Source organism: Microtus pennsylvanicus, chromosome 8 (assembly GCF_037038515.1).
Source record: "Microtus pennsylvanicus isolate mMicPen1 chromosome 8, mMicPen1.hap1, whole genome shotgun sequence".
Classification (NCBI taxonomy): Eukaryota; Metazoa; Chordata; class Mammalia; order Rodentia; family Cricetidae; genus Microtus; species Microtus pennsylvanicus.
Window position 1 is genome coordinate 51,476,983 of NC_134586.1, and position 19,296 is coordinate 51,496,278.

A 19,296-nucleotide genomic window follows, 5' to 3' on the forward strand; every position below is an offset into this window, starting at 1 on the left:
AGTAGACTAAATACAGCTTTTCACCACAGCCCTGCCAACATTCTTAGTGGTGTGTGTGTGTGTGTGTGTGTGTGTGTGTGTGTGTATGCCATGAGAGTACACATTCATATGGAGGCCAGCTGTCTTCCTCATCACTTTCCAGTTTATTTTTTAAACAGGATCTTTCACCGAGTCCAGAGCTCACAGATCAGTGAGGCTGGCTCTCCAGCAGGCCTGCAGGACCCTTTTGTGTCCCCTCCACCACCCCCTCCCCAAGCTGTGGGATTACAGGCGTACACACCACCTTGCCTAGGTTTCCACATGAATCCTGGGGAATAAAACTCAGACCCTCATACTTGCATGGCAAATACTTTCCTGATGGAACCATCTCCTTAGCTCCCTAATTCAACCTTGAAGGCTACTACCGATGGATGTAAAACCAAAGGTTGTTTTTAATACGAAGCTCTCTGGAAATTATGAAAGCACCAAGTTCCTCCTTTCTTTGGAGCTGAGGTCACTGTGCTTTGCCCAAACCCCCTACCTTGGGCTTCCCACCCACTTCTCCCTCCACCCACTGATTGACCTCAGTGTGCCCAGTCTCTTCTGACTGAACCTGGAGGGATGAGTTAGCAACCATGTCTTCATGTCCGCTCTTGCCCCCTGTGTTTGATGTGTCTGTTTCAAGAAAATGCAACACATTCTAAGGGAAGCCACACACATGTGCAGCCTGAGCCAAGCTGGTCATTGTATAATTGATAATAGGCCTTTTGTATGCACGTTCTACTTAGATCATTGTATGGAGCAGGTGACAGGTGTTCAGAGAACATGACCCAAGCTGCCTGTTACTAAGAACATTCTGAGACCAGCTGGGGCCAGAAGCCCAGAGGAAATCCCCATAGTAATTTAATAGTTCACAGGGCTTTAGGTTTGTGAGGATCACAATGAAGAATTAATGATAGTGACCACCCACTGCAGAAGGCCCTTTGTGTTTTTCCCTTGATAGTTCTTATATTTTGTTCCCAAGGAGATCACTGCAGGGTGACCAAGAGGAAGTTTCTCCATCTCTCCCTCTCTGCCTTTCTTTCCTTCTTTTGCAAAAGGTATGTTTTGACACACAATCTGCAGCTTGCAGAAATTATCCAGTAGGGGAAGCCTACTCTGAGAAGCTCCTTTGGGTTTGCCATTTGTGGGGCCGATGGGTGCTATCAATTTCTCTTCCCAACAAACTTGTCTGAGGGAAATAATGTTGATGTTCAAAATATGAAATGAAGCTGATAAAACATCATTTTAAATGGTGGGTCTCAGCGTGGAAGGTGGAAATGCTGATGGGGTTGGATTGTCAGGATATGGATGGTGGATGGCTTGGGGTAGTGGTAATGGGTGCAGGGAGGCCTGATATGCCACCCTCTGTTGCAAATATTTGACCCTCGCTTTAAAAACTCCCCTGATAGTCTTAATGAAAAACAGTCATGTTTGTTGTCTTTTGGAAGTCAGGTTTTCAAAGTCATTTTGTTTTACAAGGAGAACAGGGGAGACCTGTCCATGAATAAAAGGACTCATAAGAGTACATTCCAGAAACAGCTATTATAAAGGTATCCATCCAGAGGATGTGGATGTTTGTTCTGTATCTTGATTTAACGTGTGATACCTCGGTCCTAACTTTGCAGTCTTAGTTCCATGATGCTACCGTCCAGACTGTGCAAACCCAGCAGATGTCCTTCCAAAAGAGCTGCCTTGTTCTGAGCAGCTGCTGAAGGAGGTAGGTTTGGGTCACTAGAGTTCACTTCATGGTAGATGCCTAACAAACATTGCTGCTGGTGGTCTCTGAAGCCGCTGCCTCTGGGTCTTTATGTTCCGCTGGACTGTCGGTTCATTCTGGAAAGAACAGAACACTAGAGGTCAGTGTTGACATAGAGAAGGAATGGAGAGTTGCAGGCTCCATACCCTGCTCTCTTCTAAACAGTGAGGAAAAGAATCATATCTGAACAACTTCTGTATCTCTTAGACAACTCCACTGTCAGTGCAGTTATTCGGTGTCTTGTGTGTGATGTGTAGCACATGAAGGTGTTCAGTCGGCTGTGAACTCAGGTCTTCAGAAGCAAACTGCTGGCATGCTAGAAACGTAAGGCCTACTTTAAAGTCTTGTCGTTTGTGTTAGCTTCCTGGCACTCTGACAGCAAACATTTGACATAAGCAACTTAAAACAGAGTAGATTTGCTTTGCCAGGACTTTAGAGATTATTGTCCATAGTCCCTTTCTCTGCCCTTTGCAGTTCTGTGCCGAGACAAGGACACCGTGGCAGTGGGAACATGCGCTAGAGGCTGCTCACCGCAGGGTAGCAGGACATAAAGAGCAAAGAAGGGACCGGGCCCTGTTCTAGCCTCAAAGGCATGCCTCCAATGACTCTGCTACACCTCTTAAAGTTTCCAGAACCTCCCAAAATAGCGATACCATCTGGGGAGCAAGTGTTTGACACATGATCCTGTGGGGGGCTCTTCATAGTCAAGCTGTAACATCATTTTTTCCTAAACAGTACAATATGACAGCTATTTATATATCATTTATGTTGCACTAAGTATTCTGTGTAGCCTACAGATTACTAAAAGTGTGTGGGAGAATGTGGGTAGGCTGCATGCAAGTAAATTTTGGGATTGTGTATCTTTAGAGCTTGCTATTCGTGCGGAGTCCAGGACCAACACCTAATACAAACTGAAGGGCAATTGTATGTGTTTATAGTTTCTTAAATTTGATATGTTCAGGCTTAAGTATGATACAATCTTTTAGATTCTTATGTGTAAATTAAAATGCAGTTGAAATACAAAATTAAATAAGCTAACCAAAATCTTTACAAACATACACCATCCGACTCAAGACTAGTTCGCACGACACCATGGCAGTAGAGTTGCTGTTAACATTTCATCTTTGCGGTTCTCGTTTCATCATTTTTATTGTTTGAGAATTTCATACAAGTATATAATGTGTTTTCGTCAGCTCCACCCTCACATTCCCTCCTCTCCAATTCTCCTCCAATCTCCCTTAACAATATTCCATTCCAATTTCAAGTGCTGTTTTTTTTAAATCCACAAAGCCTTTTTAGTACTGCTGCTATGTACATGGGTATAGAGTCATCTACTGGAACATGGGTAACCTCTTGGGACCCACATCTCTCCAAATAGTGCTCTCTCTCTCTCTCTCTCTCTCTCTCTCTCTCTCTCTCTCTCTCTCTCTCCATCTCTGTCTCAATCTCTTCCAGGAGTCTCCATTTACCAATAGACTCTGTAACCTCCCAATCCATACTTAGTGTTTTGTCTGACTTGATCTTGCATGGGTCTTGTACATAGAATCACAGTCACTATTCATGTGTGCAGCTGCCCTGTTGTGTCCAAAAAAAAAAGCATTGTTTCTCTGTATTTTTCAACTACCAGTGTCTCTCACAATCTCTCTACTTCCTCTTCTACAGTGGTTCTAAAGCCCTGGGAGGAAGAGATGTTATATAGAAGCATCATTTAGGACCTAAAACACTGTAGCCTCTTACTTTCTGCACAATGACCAGTTGAGGGTCTCTGTATTAGCTGCCCCCCATTTCAGAAATGAGCTTCTCTGGTGAGGCTTGAGAGATGCCTCACCATAGGCATAAAGAGAAGTACTTAGGAGGTAGTTCAATGTCATATTAATTTAGTTGAATAAGAGTATTTGGTTCTTTCCTAGGGCCTATGACCTAGCCAGCTGATAGGTTCTTGGCCCCATTAATGCTGCTAGACACAGGTAATATCTTGTGGAGAAGGCCTTTAATATCATCAGAAACAACTGGTTACCCCCATGCCATTCATGCCAATATCGCACTAGTGAGCATGGATTGCCAAGCCAGTTGTTATTAGATCCTATGAGGTTCACAGTTGGGGAATCCTGATGATTAGTTTTCTCCCACAGTAATATACATGGCTCTTTCCAGTGCTGTGAAAGGCGGTCAGTAAACTGGAACTAGCCACGGTGCATGGTAGCTATGCCAGTGTGCTGGCTTTGGTATTGTCCTGTGGGCTCATGTTAAGGCTAGGGAGACTGGGTAAAAAGTAATGATGAACTGGTTTCCTTTTATTCTATTTTAATCAAAATCATAGTTCATTGTGAATTTTTAAAAATTTCTTTTAAAATGAAATATAATTGCATTATTTTCCTTTTTCTTCCTCCAATCTACCCCATGTATGCCACATCCACCCCATTTTGCTCTCAGATTAATGGGTTCTGGCCTCTTTTTCCTTAATTATGGTTATATATGTATTTGTATTCCTAAATATATAAACATAGTCTGCTCAGTTCATATACTGGTCCTTGCATGTAATGTGATTTCAGGGCTGACCTTTTGGTTTTAGATAACAAGTTGGCGTGCTCTTGATTGGGCAAGACTATTTCTCCTGCTCTCTGCATTTCTTAGTTGTTCGTAGTTCTTTGTCTAATGTTGGGGCCCAGTGAGATTTCCTCCTTCCATGTTATCCTGTCTGTTGGTGACCTCTTTATCCAGGTCGTATTTAAGCACCCATGTGGCATGGGTGTACCTTCCCAGACATTTCTAAGAGAAACAATCTCATAGCCAACTTCCAGGTGCTCAAGCTCTTACACTCTTTCTGCCCTATTTTGAAGCCAGGTGCAGGATTTGTGCTGTAGGTGAATCCCTTGGGGTTGGGCACCACAGGATCACTTGTTCTCTGCATTTGGACTGGAAATGTTTTCCATAGAGTTGAGCATGGACATTCTTGTGGGTGGGAAGGTGATCCCTTGAGAAGAGGACAGTGCAAACCCAGGTGTGGGGTGAGTTATTTCATGGTATATGATGGTGGTGTTGGGTGAGTTATTTCACGGTGTGATGTGGTGGCTTCCAAAGTTACTCTGTTTAAAAGGTTTCTGTGGAATGCCCCACCCCCTCTTTAAATGAGATTGTGGAATGGTTTCACGGGCTCCAAGAGTGGAGGAATCCTTACTATACTAAGTCACAAGGGAAATGAGACATGTTTGGCTGTAAATAAAATTTGTATCTAGTTTGTAAGATACTCAGAAAATCATAGGTTTGCAGCAGAAGCACAGTTGAGATTAGGTCTTAAGCAGGTTCATTGCTGTCTTCACATGTATGTTTGAAATGTTTACATACAAAAAATTATCATTTCTATGTAAACAATCCTCACTGCAAATGCTAAGTGTTCAGAAATCCTTACTCTAGTGTGGAGGCTTTGACTCTTCCCTTCCCTGTGTCCCTTAATTTTTCTGCCTTTTTATCCTGCCTCAGTTTCCCTGAGACTTCGTTCCCTTGATCACAAGGATTGATAACATTCAAAGACTTGCATTCTGAAACATCTGATCAAGGACATAGATACAACCTTTCCAGAGCTTGGAGGGAGATGGGAGAAGGTCCAAATTTGCAGATGGAGTCTTGATTTAAGAAGGTACATTCTCTTCTTATCTTGCAAGAAGAGAGCTTTTAGGTCTTCTACTGGCTCACACATCTTTTGAGGCTCCGAGTACAATAATGCTTCAGAATTGTTCCCCATGTGGGCCACCAAAAAAGATGTCAAGAGTACCAGAGCAGAACCAGGAAACAGCTGCACACAGCTGCCTGCAGCAGTGACCTCCACCTGGTGAACTTAGGGTTCATGACTCCATCTTGAAAAGAATTTCAGAACTGGCCAGTGCAAACTACAGAGCAGACTGGTGTTTATTAAGAGAAAGCATCAGTGTCGATTTCGGCACACACATGGAGAGATGAAAAGGTGCTTAGGAAGAGGAGAATCCACACCCAGGGCTGAGCATGGGATTCTTGGAAGAGTCACCGCTCATTACTAGTTTTTTTCACAGCTAAATGTGACTCTTCAACAATGGTTGTAGCAGTTTTCAATTTAGAGAATATAAAGTTAAGGAATTCACACAAGGCAGCCAGCCATTTGACAGAAATTAGTATTATATAACATATTAAACATGGCTTCAGGCTCTTAACCAGATTTCTTCTTCTTCTTCTTCTTCTTCTTCTTCTTCTTCTTCTTCTTCTTCTTCTTCTTCTTCTTCTTCTTCTTCTTCTTCTTCTTCTTCTTCTTCTTCTTCTCTTCCAGTCCCCTGCTTGTTTAGTCTTAAGCACTGTGTGGAAGTATCTGCAAAATGGTTGTTTCCATGTCCTGATATTATGAATTAAGTCTTTATTAAAATAAGCTGAGATAACAGTTCTTGGGGGCAGGGGGAAGATTGTAAATTTCCAAAAGATTCATAATGTAAAGACTTGTCACAAAAACCCCAAGGTTGAAGAAGGGGGCGTGGCAACAGTGGGGTTACACAAGACTTTCCCGCACCAGGCTTTCAGAATATCATGTCCAGGGGCTGGAGAGATGGCTCAGTGGTTAAGAGCATTGCCTGCTCTTCCAAAGGTCCTGAATTCAATTCCCAGCAACCACATGGTGGCTCACAGCCATCTATAAAGAGGTCTGGCACCCTCTTCTGGCCTTCAGGCATACAGACAGAATATTGTATACATAATAAATAAATAAATATTTTTTAAAAAAGAATATTATGTCCAACTATGAGGACGAGAACAGAACGTGGAGTCCCTCATCATCATTGTCTTTTACTTCAAAATTACACACTTGCCTTTGGTCCGGCTGTCACCTTTCTCTTAGTGTTACAGATATGCAAACAGCCTAATATCCCGGGCATTCACATCTCAGCCTTGACACCCCAACCTATCTTAGATAGCATCGCTCTTCTAGCTACCTAAAAATCAAACCGATAGTACATATGTTTCCTACCCAACCTTGCAAACCTCGCGTCTCCGGATGATGACGCGAGCATGGATCAGTTTCCAGAAAACAGGTAGCCTGAGTGTGAAGACTGGCCATGTTAGTCAGAGGCCGGCGAGCTCTGCTATGATGACAGGACCTAGACTTTAAAATGGTATATGAGTCATCTGTGGGACCAGATAACATAGACTCTGTAGCACAATTAATAAAAATAACATACCCATGTCAGTTTTCTGGGTTTCTGTCATCCTACAGCTAGACAGGATGTCACCAAGGGAGGAAACTACATGAGAGAACCCAGGATATTTAGTATGTTATGTTATCTGCGACTTCCGAGACCTTGTAATGATCTCAAAGTAAAACATGCCAGGGTTTCTCTGTCATCCATGACGGGTTTCCCATCAAATCAGCTGATACTTCCTCTCTGGCCTTCTTCTCTCTTGTTGCTCTGGGGAAATAATCTATGGCGCCCCCAGTGCTGGCCCAGAAGTGACACAGCTACTTCTTAGCCCTGGGGGGAGGGGTTAGGAAGGGGTTATTCTGCTGTGGTGAGCAGAAGAGGAGCAAAGAGGGAGCCGGCCTGCTTTCTCTTGTACTGGAAGCCTGACAGCATTTGCTGATTATGATAAAGAACCCCTCCCTCGCCAAAGCAACCAGAGAGATGTCTGGGGTGTGCTAAGTGTGAATCCCGGGCCTATGAATAGGAGATCCAGAGAGGACTTCCTCACCCTTTAGGAAATAAGTACATTTTCTCCCAAGTGGATCCCAGCCTTCACTACTCATTGCTCATCACACGTCTTGGTTCCTGCTTAACTGCCGTTTCTTTCTTACTTTCCAAAAAAGAATCATTATTATTTATATGCTTAGATGCTTACCTGCATATGTACATATATACCATATGTGTGCCTGGTGCCCACAAATGCAGGAAGAGGACATCAGATCCCCCAGAACTGGAGTTACAGATGGCTGTGAGTCTCCATGTAGGTCGTGGAACCAAACCTGGGTCCTCTGCAAGAGCAGCCCATGTTCTTAACTGCTGAGATGTCTTTCCAGCTTCACTGCGGTTTCTTGTTTAGAAGATGAAAGGCAAATGATGCCATATGAAGAGTGTTCATCCCAGAGTCTAGGTGAGGTGTGCAGGTCGGGAAGTTTTGTCTTAGTTTGCAGTTTTGAGTACGATTGTGTGATTGCTGTGCTGCCCTGTGTATCTGCTATACGTAATTGTCCCCTCATTGCTTCCTCTTCCAGAGCCTGTGAGAGTTCATTCTAACAAGGCTTTCTTGTTGTGGTACTTGGCATTGAACCCAGGCCCTCAAACACAGGCAAGTGCCCTGCTAGGGTACTGTGTTCCTAGCTAATAGTATGGCTATCGAAGGAGAAGCAGAGAACACAAATGCTAGAAGTTAAAGGACATGCATTGTTTAGTAATTTTACTGAACCTTGATCCTCCTACTTTTACCCACTGGGCTCTGTTTTCGTGAAGCCCAGTGAATCTTAGCACGTTAACTATATTGCTATTATAAGAGGGATCATATAATAGTAGTCAAGAAGATAGGTTCAGTCTCCTGGTATAAACCCACTCCTGTCATCAGAGCTTAGCCACTTGGTGACAAATCTACCTGTTTTGTACCTCAGTGTCTTCTAACAGACTCATTATTCTGGGATCATGTGAGTGTGCATGTGTGTGTGTGTGTGTGTGTGTGTGTGTGTGTATGCATGCGTGTGTGTCCAAGTACCAAGAAAATGATAAAGACATGCTATAGCTGATAAACATACAAAGCTATATACTCTCCCTATCTAGTGCTATCATGAAGTTCTTGCCTGTTAAGAGCCCCAGTTATCAGTGGTGAGGGAAAGAGTGGTGTACGACTGTGCAGGAAACAGCTGCTTTTAGAACTGTTTTAGGTTTTTGTTTGTTTGTTTTCAGGGGATTATAGAGTAAGAAAACATGGGTTTTACTCTGGGCTCTGAATGATTTCTCTTTCTTAATATGGGTGTGAGGAATACCTCTGCACAAGGCAGTGAAGGTCATTTCTACTTAGAAGAGAAGGGACTACCTTCCTATCTCTATCTCCTGCCTCTGTGAAGAGGGGGGCTTTGGGGGCAGGGAAAGCCCTAGCTACTCAGCTTCTCTCCACACCTCACGGTTGGGAACTAATCCCAGGACCTTTAGTCAGACTGTGTCCAGTCACCATGTCCCCTGTGCTCTTACTGCATTTCATCAAAAGACAAGAGGAAAGCCTGTCTGGTCTCTCAGAGGTGATGATCTATTCAACCTTATTAACTGTGCTTATGAAGAAAATGTCTATAGCATTATATATCATAGAACCCAATGCATAGGGCAGCCAGGTGTAATGTTATCACATGTAATCCCAGCACTCTGGAGGTAGAAGCCTCACTGGAAGTTTGAGGCCAGCCTAGTCTTATGGAGTTCTAGGACATCTAGGGCTTTACAAACTGAGCCATCTCTCAGAAAATACGTTTTTTAAATACACGAGAATGAGAGGATAGTGATTATTTTTGCTTTTGCTTTTACTTTGTTGAGAAGGTGCAGGTCTTATGGTCCCAGACTTGTTTCAGTTCCCTTTAAAGAGTTCCCAACAAAGGTGATTTCCCAATCTCCCTTCCCCAAAATGGGATCTTGCTTCCCTCATCAATCAGAGCTTTCTCTCTGACAAGCTCCCTGGTGTGTGCGGTTGCCTAGGGCAACATCAGCCAAGGCTTTGTGTTTGTACTTGTGGAATGTGGGCTGTGAGATTCTGCACACTAATGGTCTTTCAGCATCACAGTGTCAAGTAACACCCTTCTGTGGTTTTGCTGGCTCTGGGGTCTAGGAGCTAGACCTCATCCTCATTGGGTATCTGGGTTTTAACTTCATGTCTTGTTCACCACTATCTCTGGTGCTTGACCGATAATGGAGCCCACAGTTGGCACATCATGGGCACTTGATAAATACTTATTGTAAGAGTAAGTCATAAATATATTTAAAGATGCCCCACTCCATATTTGACCTGTCAAAAATCATACCTGTTCCTCTCCTCCTCTTTTTCTTGAACCGGAAGTCCTCTCGAAACCTGGGCCACCTCCCACAACTCACTTGTATTCTTACAGGATGGACCTAGGTCTTTCCGGATCTTCTTTGAATGTCCACAGACCATTGAGTGGTGAGGCACCTATTTTTTCTGTCTATAAAAAATACTGGAAGCTATGTCCTTTACAAATGCAAAAACTGATTTAGTTTATAGTCATGGAGATTTGAGAGCATGTCACCAGCCTCTGCTCCTCTCTGGTGAGGGCCTTCTGAGCTGTATCACTCTAGAGCAGAAGACATCTAGATAGGAATGTGTGTGAGATGGATACTGCATTTGAGCCAGGAAGCCATGCCAGGGATAGACTTGCTTTTCCAGTGATTACTTACTTCAACAGACACAAAGCAGAGTCTCTCCCGAACTATATTAATCCCCTCTAAAAATGACTGTCTTAGTTAGGGTTTCATTGGTTTTGAAGAGACACCACAACCAAGGCAATTCCTATAAAAGAAAACATTTAATTAGAGCCCAATTACACTTCAGAGGTTTAGTCCATTATCAGTCACAGCAGGAAACAAGGCAGCGTGTAGATACAATGCTAGAGAAGTAACTGAGAGTTCTGCTTCTGTATGTGCAGGCAACAGGAACTGAATGCCACACTTTATGTAACTTGTACATAGGAGACCTCAAAGGCCACCCTCAAAGTGACACACTTCCTCCAACAAGACCACATCTGCTCCAACAAAGCCACACCTCCTAATAGTGTCACTCCATATAGGGGTCATTTTCTTTCAACCCACCACAGTGACATATCAAAAAAAAATAATAACTATCTCCGTCAAGGCCCTACCATCTCAAGTCTATAAACACCAGGTACCAAAGCTGCCACATATGAGCCTGAGGAAGACAGACCTAAATCATATCACACCCTAGCACCGTACAATCTAAGCCTACATCTGAATGAATAAGACTGTTTATTACTAAAGGCAAACCATGCCACAGCAGTGATTTATCAGATGTTATGTCTGATAAAGAAATTATCACTAAGCTGTGAAGAGTTCCAAAGTCTTTATGCAGCTAACTCTTCTCTCAAATATTTATCATGCCCCATTCATGGTTAAAACCCAGATATGGTGCAACAAGTCTAGCCAAAGCCCCAAGTTTTCAGTATTTTCTCTTTCTCAGAGAGGACTCGCTTGACAGCAAAAGGAAAAGTAGAACACTGAGCTGGATGACAAAGCTAATGACCAAAAGGTCAAAGGCATTCTAAGGGTATCATGTTGACCACACTTCTAAAGCTCCCAGAAGAGCCATCTGAGTGTGTGTCTATGGCTTAGCAAGCACTGACATTACTTTCCCTTTTTGTGTCAAATTATCTGAGAATCCCTGTTTGGGGCCTCCCTAGTAGAGAATCACAGAGGAGGAAAAGTTATCCTAATATATGTGTTCTAGGGTCATATGCAGGGCTCTATGTGGCTCTCAGCAAGGACCTGCTGGCTCCCTGCTCAGAAGGTCGCAGGGTAGAACTCAAGACACACAGAAACCATGGAGTAAACTTGACCCCTCAAAGACATGTGGGTTTGACTTTGCAGGAAACGGGTACCGTGTGTGAGGTCTAGCCACGGTTTCCTGTGATCTGCAGCTGGTTCACCTGGATGGCCAGGCTTCTATAGCCTGGAAGCTGATACTTTATGGACCTTATTCTTTAGGGCTTCTTTTTAAATAATTATAATTTATTTATTATTTTTAATTACTTGTATATTTAGTGTGTGTGTGTGTGTGTGTGTGTGTGTGAGAGAGAGAGAGAGAGAGAGAGAGAGAGAGAGAGAGAGAGAGAGAGAGAGAGAGAGAATGAGAGAGAGTGTATACGTAGAGGAGGGTAGGAGACAACTTGTGGCAGCCAGTTCTCCTGTTACCATGTGGCCCCAAGGGATAAAGCTCTAGTCATTCATCTTGGCAACCAGTCCCTTTGCTTCACTGAGCCTCCAGTCCATCCCATCCTTGGGGAATTTGTAAGCATGTCCACATGGATAGAGCAACTCACATTTTAGAATAAATGCTCCAAGAGAGGAACTGAGGACTCTGCTAACAAAAGCAAAGAACTTTAGAAGTAAGATGACCTTAGGCAGCGATACCATGCAAATTTTCCTTTTACGGATGACAATAGGGATGCTAGTCCTGGAAGATCACTTAATTTGGGGGAGCTTTGTTTCTTTCTCAAGTACAGCTGGGTTAAGAGACAGCCCTGTTTCAGCAAGGTTTGCTGTAGTCTTGGAATTTAAACTGGCTCTGGCCTTTGAGGGGGACCACGGTAGAGTTCAGTCACCAGGGCTGCTAAATGCATATTAAGGGCAAGAGCCTGTTTCGTGGGAGATGCTGCGTCCCAGTATCATTCACCTCCACAATCAGCCAGCTCCAGACACAGTGACAACTCCCCAGTTTCTACAAGTCTATCTTCAAGTCTAGAGTTTTGTCAGCAAAGCCACTTGAGATGTGCCAGCCGCTGGCCTAAGAGACATTGTGGGAAGCCAAGTCTCTGCTAAGGTCGTAAGCTGCCCACCTTTGGGACCCATTGCCAAGTAGTAGGTGTGCTAACAGGAGAACATATTTTCATGTCCTTGGAAAAATGTGAGCATACCTGCCAATAAAAGATACAACTCAGGCCAGTGATATGGCTTAATAGGTAAAGACACTTGCTACCTAGCCTTACAACTTCTGTTCTGGCAGAAGGAGAGAAATGGGTCTTGAAAGTTGTCCTCTGACCTGCACATGTGCCCTGGTATGAACACAAGCGCACACACACACACACACCACCACCACCACCACCACCACCACCACCACCACCACACACACACATGGTTGGGAGGGAAGAATAAATAAACCAACAAGTAAATTTAAAAGAAATGAATAAGTAGACTCAGCTCTGACAAGGGCCTTAATAAGCCATTTCCAGGCATTCTCCAGCCCCCTAGAAAGAGACTGTGGCTCTCAAGCATTTCTTCACTAAATTACTCATGGCTTTCTTGTAAGTCTCTTTAGAAATCTGAAATTAGAACTAGAAGAAGAGACATCCCAGATGTGAAGGCAAGTTACCAAGGGGCTTAGGGCGGGTGTGGACAGCCATCTGCTTTTCCAGCCTTCCATCTGTACGCGTGGTCCCAATTCATCACAGGCATTCTCCCTCTAGCCCTGACTTTGGTAAGAGAGCCGATGGCTTGTTTACCCGTTTCTTCATTCACAGTCCATTCCGTGAGTGTCTGATATGGTGCTGAGCACCATCAATGTTTCCATAGCATCGCGGAAGTGTCATCCTTACTGAGTCCACAGTGCGGTGAAGAGCTCAGCAATGGGACTGTAGGCTGAGGCATGCTGGTATTGGCCTCAGTGGAAGATGACAAGAGAATTCACTGGAAGAGCACCTGCCTCAGGCTCCACACATTGGAAGTCCACCCCAAGAGATATGACCCTTTAATTGTGAACTTAATGGTCAATCAGTGACCTACTGTAGAGGAAGACCCAAGGCTGACATGGGGAGATGATGGGACTGCACATGGAAGGACCAAAAGCTCAAGGCATGAAGGGACAGAATTTGAAGGTGATGTGGATGAATAGGAAGAGAGAAGCACCAGAGAGGAGAGGCTCAGAGGCACAGCGCTGGTACAGCAGTCCTTAAGACTATGGCCATGCACATGCCTCCACTCTGCAGCCTTCAGTGACCTCAGATGTGACAGAAAAAAAACTTGGTTAGCCAAGAGTCCACAGTAGAGAAAGCGGTCACAAAAACTGGCCCAAAGGCCTGCAAAGGACTACTGCTAGAAGGGCAAAGACTGTCACCTTGGTTTCTGTCTTTGAAGTGACTCCATGTTCCTTCAGGCAGGTAAGGAGGAGGGCAGCAGGGAGTAGGTGGAAACTTTCCTGAGCACTGGAGCCCTGTTATCAGAGGGAGACATTTGTACAGTCCACTTTCTCGATAGTCGGGGTCTGAAATGTTTTGTTAAACTTCAGAAAGGGTAAATACACAGGTGTGATTACAGGGTACACTGAAAGAACTTCCATTGTTTAATGAATGGAACATAAATACTGACTGGAACTTGTTAAAAGGTGTCATGTATTAAATAAAAAATATAATGTTTGACCAAGTTCCTGGCCTTGTCCTGTACACAGTAGGTACTCAGCCATTTTGGCTTGACTTGTGTAAGATATGTTAACCCATCTAGTGTTCTTGACGCTATTGGCCATCAAATGGAAACTGTGCTTATTTGATTGAGAATAACCATGTACACAGACATGTGCCATTAGGCTGAGTCCCAGTGCTGGTTTTAACTCCCGGGATTTTCCCTCCCAAGTAAATGACTTCCTTCTGGGTTTAAAGAGCACCCATGACTGGAGTCCAACAAATGTCCCTCACAGTAAATCCATAGCATCGCGTCAAAGCATGTTACAATCAAGGTCACAGGCTCATCTTTTCCTTCTACCTGTGAAGGCCTTGCTGCTTCTTGGGGTGATTGTTACACCCCTGGAAAAGATAGGTATGGGCGAGCAGAATGAAAGCTTGTAGGATCTGGTTTGCAAATGTTATATTTGATCATTGATTTTTACTTTTAAAGAAAGTTGTTTCAGTTTGCTAAACATAAAGGAGATGACCTCTGCCTAGCTAAAAAGTACGGTCTTTGACGCTATACCCAAGAGTCATTTAAATTAGTAAATAAGACAGTAGTACAAGAGCAAGAAGTGAAGTGAGAATTTATAGTCTGGTTTCATAAAGACAGATGTCAATTTTTTTCACTCAGCTGGCCTGACACCTGGACCAGATGTCACAGAATCATCAGCCAGCCTGGACACCATTTCATTTCCACTCACCCCAGACAAAAGATGTGATCAGTGAAAGATATTTTCAGGCTAGGAGAGATTTAGGTAAAAATTATAAAGGCAAGAAAATTTAAAGGTGGCCATGTGAGAGTGCCTCCCCCCGAATCCTGACATTGGAGAAGGTGGCTTCTAACATGTGAAACACATGTGTAAGCGGTATTCCATGCCTCCTTCCTGCATTGCGGAGACACCATCACCTATCCCTAGACTGTGTGTCTTCACCAGGGCATAGTTGATGGTGACTCTAGAGGTCATCCAGAGAGGGTATTGACCTGGTGAGCAAAACTCAGTGGGCAGTATCAGGGATGCTTATCATCTGGATGTTATGTGGCATAACCTAAAGCTGGCCATTCACAGCCACGCTTCTACCATTTCCAGGTTTAGCTGTTACCTGGGTTGGAAGCTGGCATATTATGCTCCATGAATGTGAGCCAAACACCGACTGTCTGCCATAATCCCAACCAAGCTCACTCCCAGAGTCTAGAGGCCTCTCAAACATAGAGGCCTCTTATATTCTCTTTATCCAGTGTTGGTGCATGCAGCATGCCTTCCTAACAGACCCTGATTCACCTGACTTCAAGTCTTCTTTTCTCTCTTTTTGAACTTGAAGGTAACTTCTTAATGCTGGTCAAGGTGACCTTCCAAGATTATTGCTAGAACAAGAACATTCAACAGTTTGTTTAACCTTTCTCAGGCCACTTGGTAGAAGCATTATCAAAATTCTAAATGAACACTGTTTTCTCTGTTATTGTCCACATTAGGATGGTGTTTCTGATGAAAATAATTTTGGGGTCTGATGTAATATTTCCATTTGACTCTCTTCATCTCTCTCTCTCTCTCTCTCTCTCTCTCTCTCTCTCTCTCTGTGTGTGTGTGTGTGTGTGTGTGTGTGTGTGTGTGTGTGTGTGTATGCCTGTGCACACATGCAGGTGAAGGCCAGATCCTGATGCCCAAGCTCTTCCTCTGCGGCTGTGTACCACATATACTCCTGGTACCCAAGGAGGTCAGAAGAGGGCATTGGATCCCTTGGGGATGGAGTTTATAGATGTTGTGAACTACCATGTAAATGCTAGTAGTTGAACCAGGCTTCTCTGGAAGAGCAGCCAGTGCTCTTAAACACTGAGCCATCTCTCCAGCCCACTGTTAACTATTTTTTGCAAATGAGAAAATTGTGGGTTTAAGGTCATCCAGCTAACTGCGAGATATGCCTCTCTGGTCCAGACCTTTGGATTTGGCTGTTCACTGCTTTGCCCACGTTTCTGCTTCTACTTTCTAAGAAGCAGAAAACAGACTTAATAAACTGTACGGGACCCCGAGAACAACAGCAGTCGTAGAGAAAGAAATCTTCAAAATCAGGCTCCTGTTTATGCCAGAGCTCATAAAGCATGCTTCCTCTATGTTTCCTGTCAGCGGCGAGACATAAAACTGGAAAATGTCTTGAAGAACTAAGGTAGAATTTTGATGCTGGGAGCCTTCTAAATACCCTATTGTCTCCAGGGAGCAGGACAATCTAGCCTTTGTTCCCCAGGGGCATTTTCTATCCATGTTGGGTCCCAGACAGGACCTCCGTCCTCAGAAGGGCTGTTGTCTTTCTCCTGCCACAACATCAGTGTGACATATCTCACACTTCAGAAGGCAGCCTACTCAGTCCCCATTCATAGATTCCTCTGGAAATTAATGTCTACTCACCACCACCCCCTCAAGAAAGAAATCCTGGCTTTGTCCAAAGAGTTATTGGAAATAGAACTTGTGAAAAACCCTTAGTGTGTGATGTGGGCCCCGACAATAATGTTTTGTAAGAGTTCCCTCTGATGTGTGCTGCCGGGAATGAATCACTTCACTTAACAGAATTGCTCTTTGTTATGTAAACTTTGTAAAGTCCGCCTGGTGTGACCTCTTACATTTGGGGGAATTCCCAGCTCAAAACTGTCGTCTTTCTGTGGACAGCAGTATTTGTGGTAACTTTTGGTGCCAAATTCCCTATGGACCTCAAAGATCTACCAGCCTTGGGTCAGATGCCAAGATAGGTGTAGAATTAAGACTGTAAAATAGGTACCCCTGCAAGGCTCGTTCCTCAAAAAGCATTAAGTAGCAAGGGCATGTGTTCTCCAGATCTTCTTTTAGCATGCCACCATCTTAAACAGCTAGCCTCTATCAAAATGACCATGTGTCTAACATGCAGCGTTCTTAAATTAATCCATTCCTCCACACTGTAGATTCCTGTCTCTTGCATGTGCACATATCCAATCCCTTAGAGAAGCCACAGTTTGGATGGGGACTGTGCTCTTAGAAGGGTATTTAAGGTGGATTTTCTCCATTGTTCCCACCAAAAGAAGTTCCTTCTCCACATGGTTTCTGAGCATCCGAGCCAGTATACTTGGAGTCGGAAAGGATACTCACTACCACAACCACAGAGACCACCTGACTGTCAAACCGAGGTTCTTCTTGCCCATGAGAATCTAAGATGACTTAACCTGTCAAAAGATCTTCCTTGTCTCCTAAGTTGTTTATCTCCGGGGCTAGATCATGGTGTGGTCAGATCCAGAGTCTCCCAAGAATGTGCTCCTCATAAGTCAATCATCAGTCCCAAAGATCCTTCAAGAATGACAAAGGGCTTAGCAATCCATCAGTGCACTGTATGGAGGATGAAAGCAGATGTCACAGTATAAAAAAAAAAAAGACAGCAAACCAGGAAGAGGAGGATTAAGTAACATTCCACCTCTGCATTTGGCACACACAGAGAGCGGGGCATAAAGAGATAGATAGATAGATAGATAGATAGATAGATAGATAGATAGATAGATAGATAGATAGAGATAGATATTGCATTATTGCATATACTATGTGACCTTACCTCTGCACGCGCGTGCGCGCACACACACACACACACACACACACACACACACACACACACACACAAAATGTGATGTTGGCCAAGCTACCAAAGACTCAGGACTTCTTTCCTCTCCTTGTGAGGGACATGTGGTTGAAATTTATCGGACTAATGCAGGCCCCAGCAGAACACAGCCCCCACAGAGCACTGCGGGCATCCAGAGCCCGCAGCTATTGTAATCACCATCATCACTATCACAGATGTTATCCCTTCTAGGGTTGACAGAATGATCATCACCACACATTTTCTAGCAAACGCTAGAGAATCGTGCCAGGAATTAGACTATTATCCTTATTCTTTTCTTTAATTTGGATTCAAAGTTAGCACACAAAGTGACAGGCTTCACTGTGGGAGTTTTCACGCACATGTATCATTATACTATCTCCTTATTCATCCTCCAGTCTCTTGCTGGCATTATTCTTTTAAGTCCTATATTTCCTTTTACTTTTATTTAAATTTTTTGATCCTTCCATTTGTTCATGCGTGTGTGGCATGTGTGCACATTATATGCACGGTGGCCAGAGGAGAATGTCTGGTGTCTCGCTCTGTCACGCTCCACCTTCCTCCATTAAGGCAGGCTCTCTCACTGAACCTGGAGCCTAAACTGACAGGCAGCAAGCCCCAGTTTTCCTCCGTGCCCTCCACCCCACAGTGCTGGCGTTGAGAGCATAAGAGCTGCGTGTTCAGCTTTTTATATTTGTCCTAGGAATTTGAACTCAGGTCCTCATTTTCACACAGCTGAGCCATCTCCCCAGTCCTGCCTCAGGTTTTAAAGGGGTCGACCTATAAGCCCACAGTGGACTAGTCATTGTCATCCATAGGAACACCGGTCGTACACCGGTCGGAGCTGCAGGAAACTGACTGAAACAAAGCACTTAGCTGCTGATACTCCTTTGTCTGAGTGATAGGAAAAGCCTGTGCTGTTTCCACACGGCTTTATCAGCCATCTGAGGGGAGCAAGATTAAAGTACTGGCCCGCTCATTTAGCACAACTGATAATCCTCTGAGGACAAAACCCAGTGAAAGTGGGGTGTGTGGCCAGCACGTGACAGCTCGTAACCCTACCTAGGACTTCAGTGTTCCCCCGGGTTATCAACTGCTGATAGGAAATACAACACACCTTTCACTAGCTATGAAGGTTTACTGTGACTCTCTTAAATAAAGGACTAGCAGCAGGCATGGCCCCTGAAAGCTTGTCTGCCAGAGTATCTAGCAGCTCATCAGAGTTCCCCGATCAACGGGTAATCTAAACAGGTGAATTACTGCAGACAGAAATGACAAGGGTTCCCTTGCCTGTTAAGGAGAGAGGAGAGTTGCCTGCCTCAGATACCAGGTCTGCTTCCTACTAATGAACAAGGAAGCTTTTGTGTTGTTTCTCCAAGTGTCAGTCATGTGGTGTTGGGCTCTGTTGGGGCCTGCAGTAGCTGCCCCCCAGACCAGGCTTACTATAACTCCTCAGCATTATCCAGAACCTTCCAGCACTAGACTACAGAGTTAAGAACCTTCCAGCACTGGTCTACAGAGCTAAGAACCTTCCAGCACTAGACTACAGAGCTTTCTAACTGCAGCGACCACAGCTACGTGCAAACAGACCAATATGAAACCCACAGTCGAGGAAAATGTCAAAATTGAATTCATTTTTGTTCATTTTTTATCAGACTTATTATTAGTGTAATTCAGGGAACTAAGAAGTACATAGTAGGTCTCCTGCCTATGACGTCATCTCACTATCACTTTTGGAGTTCGAACTCTC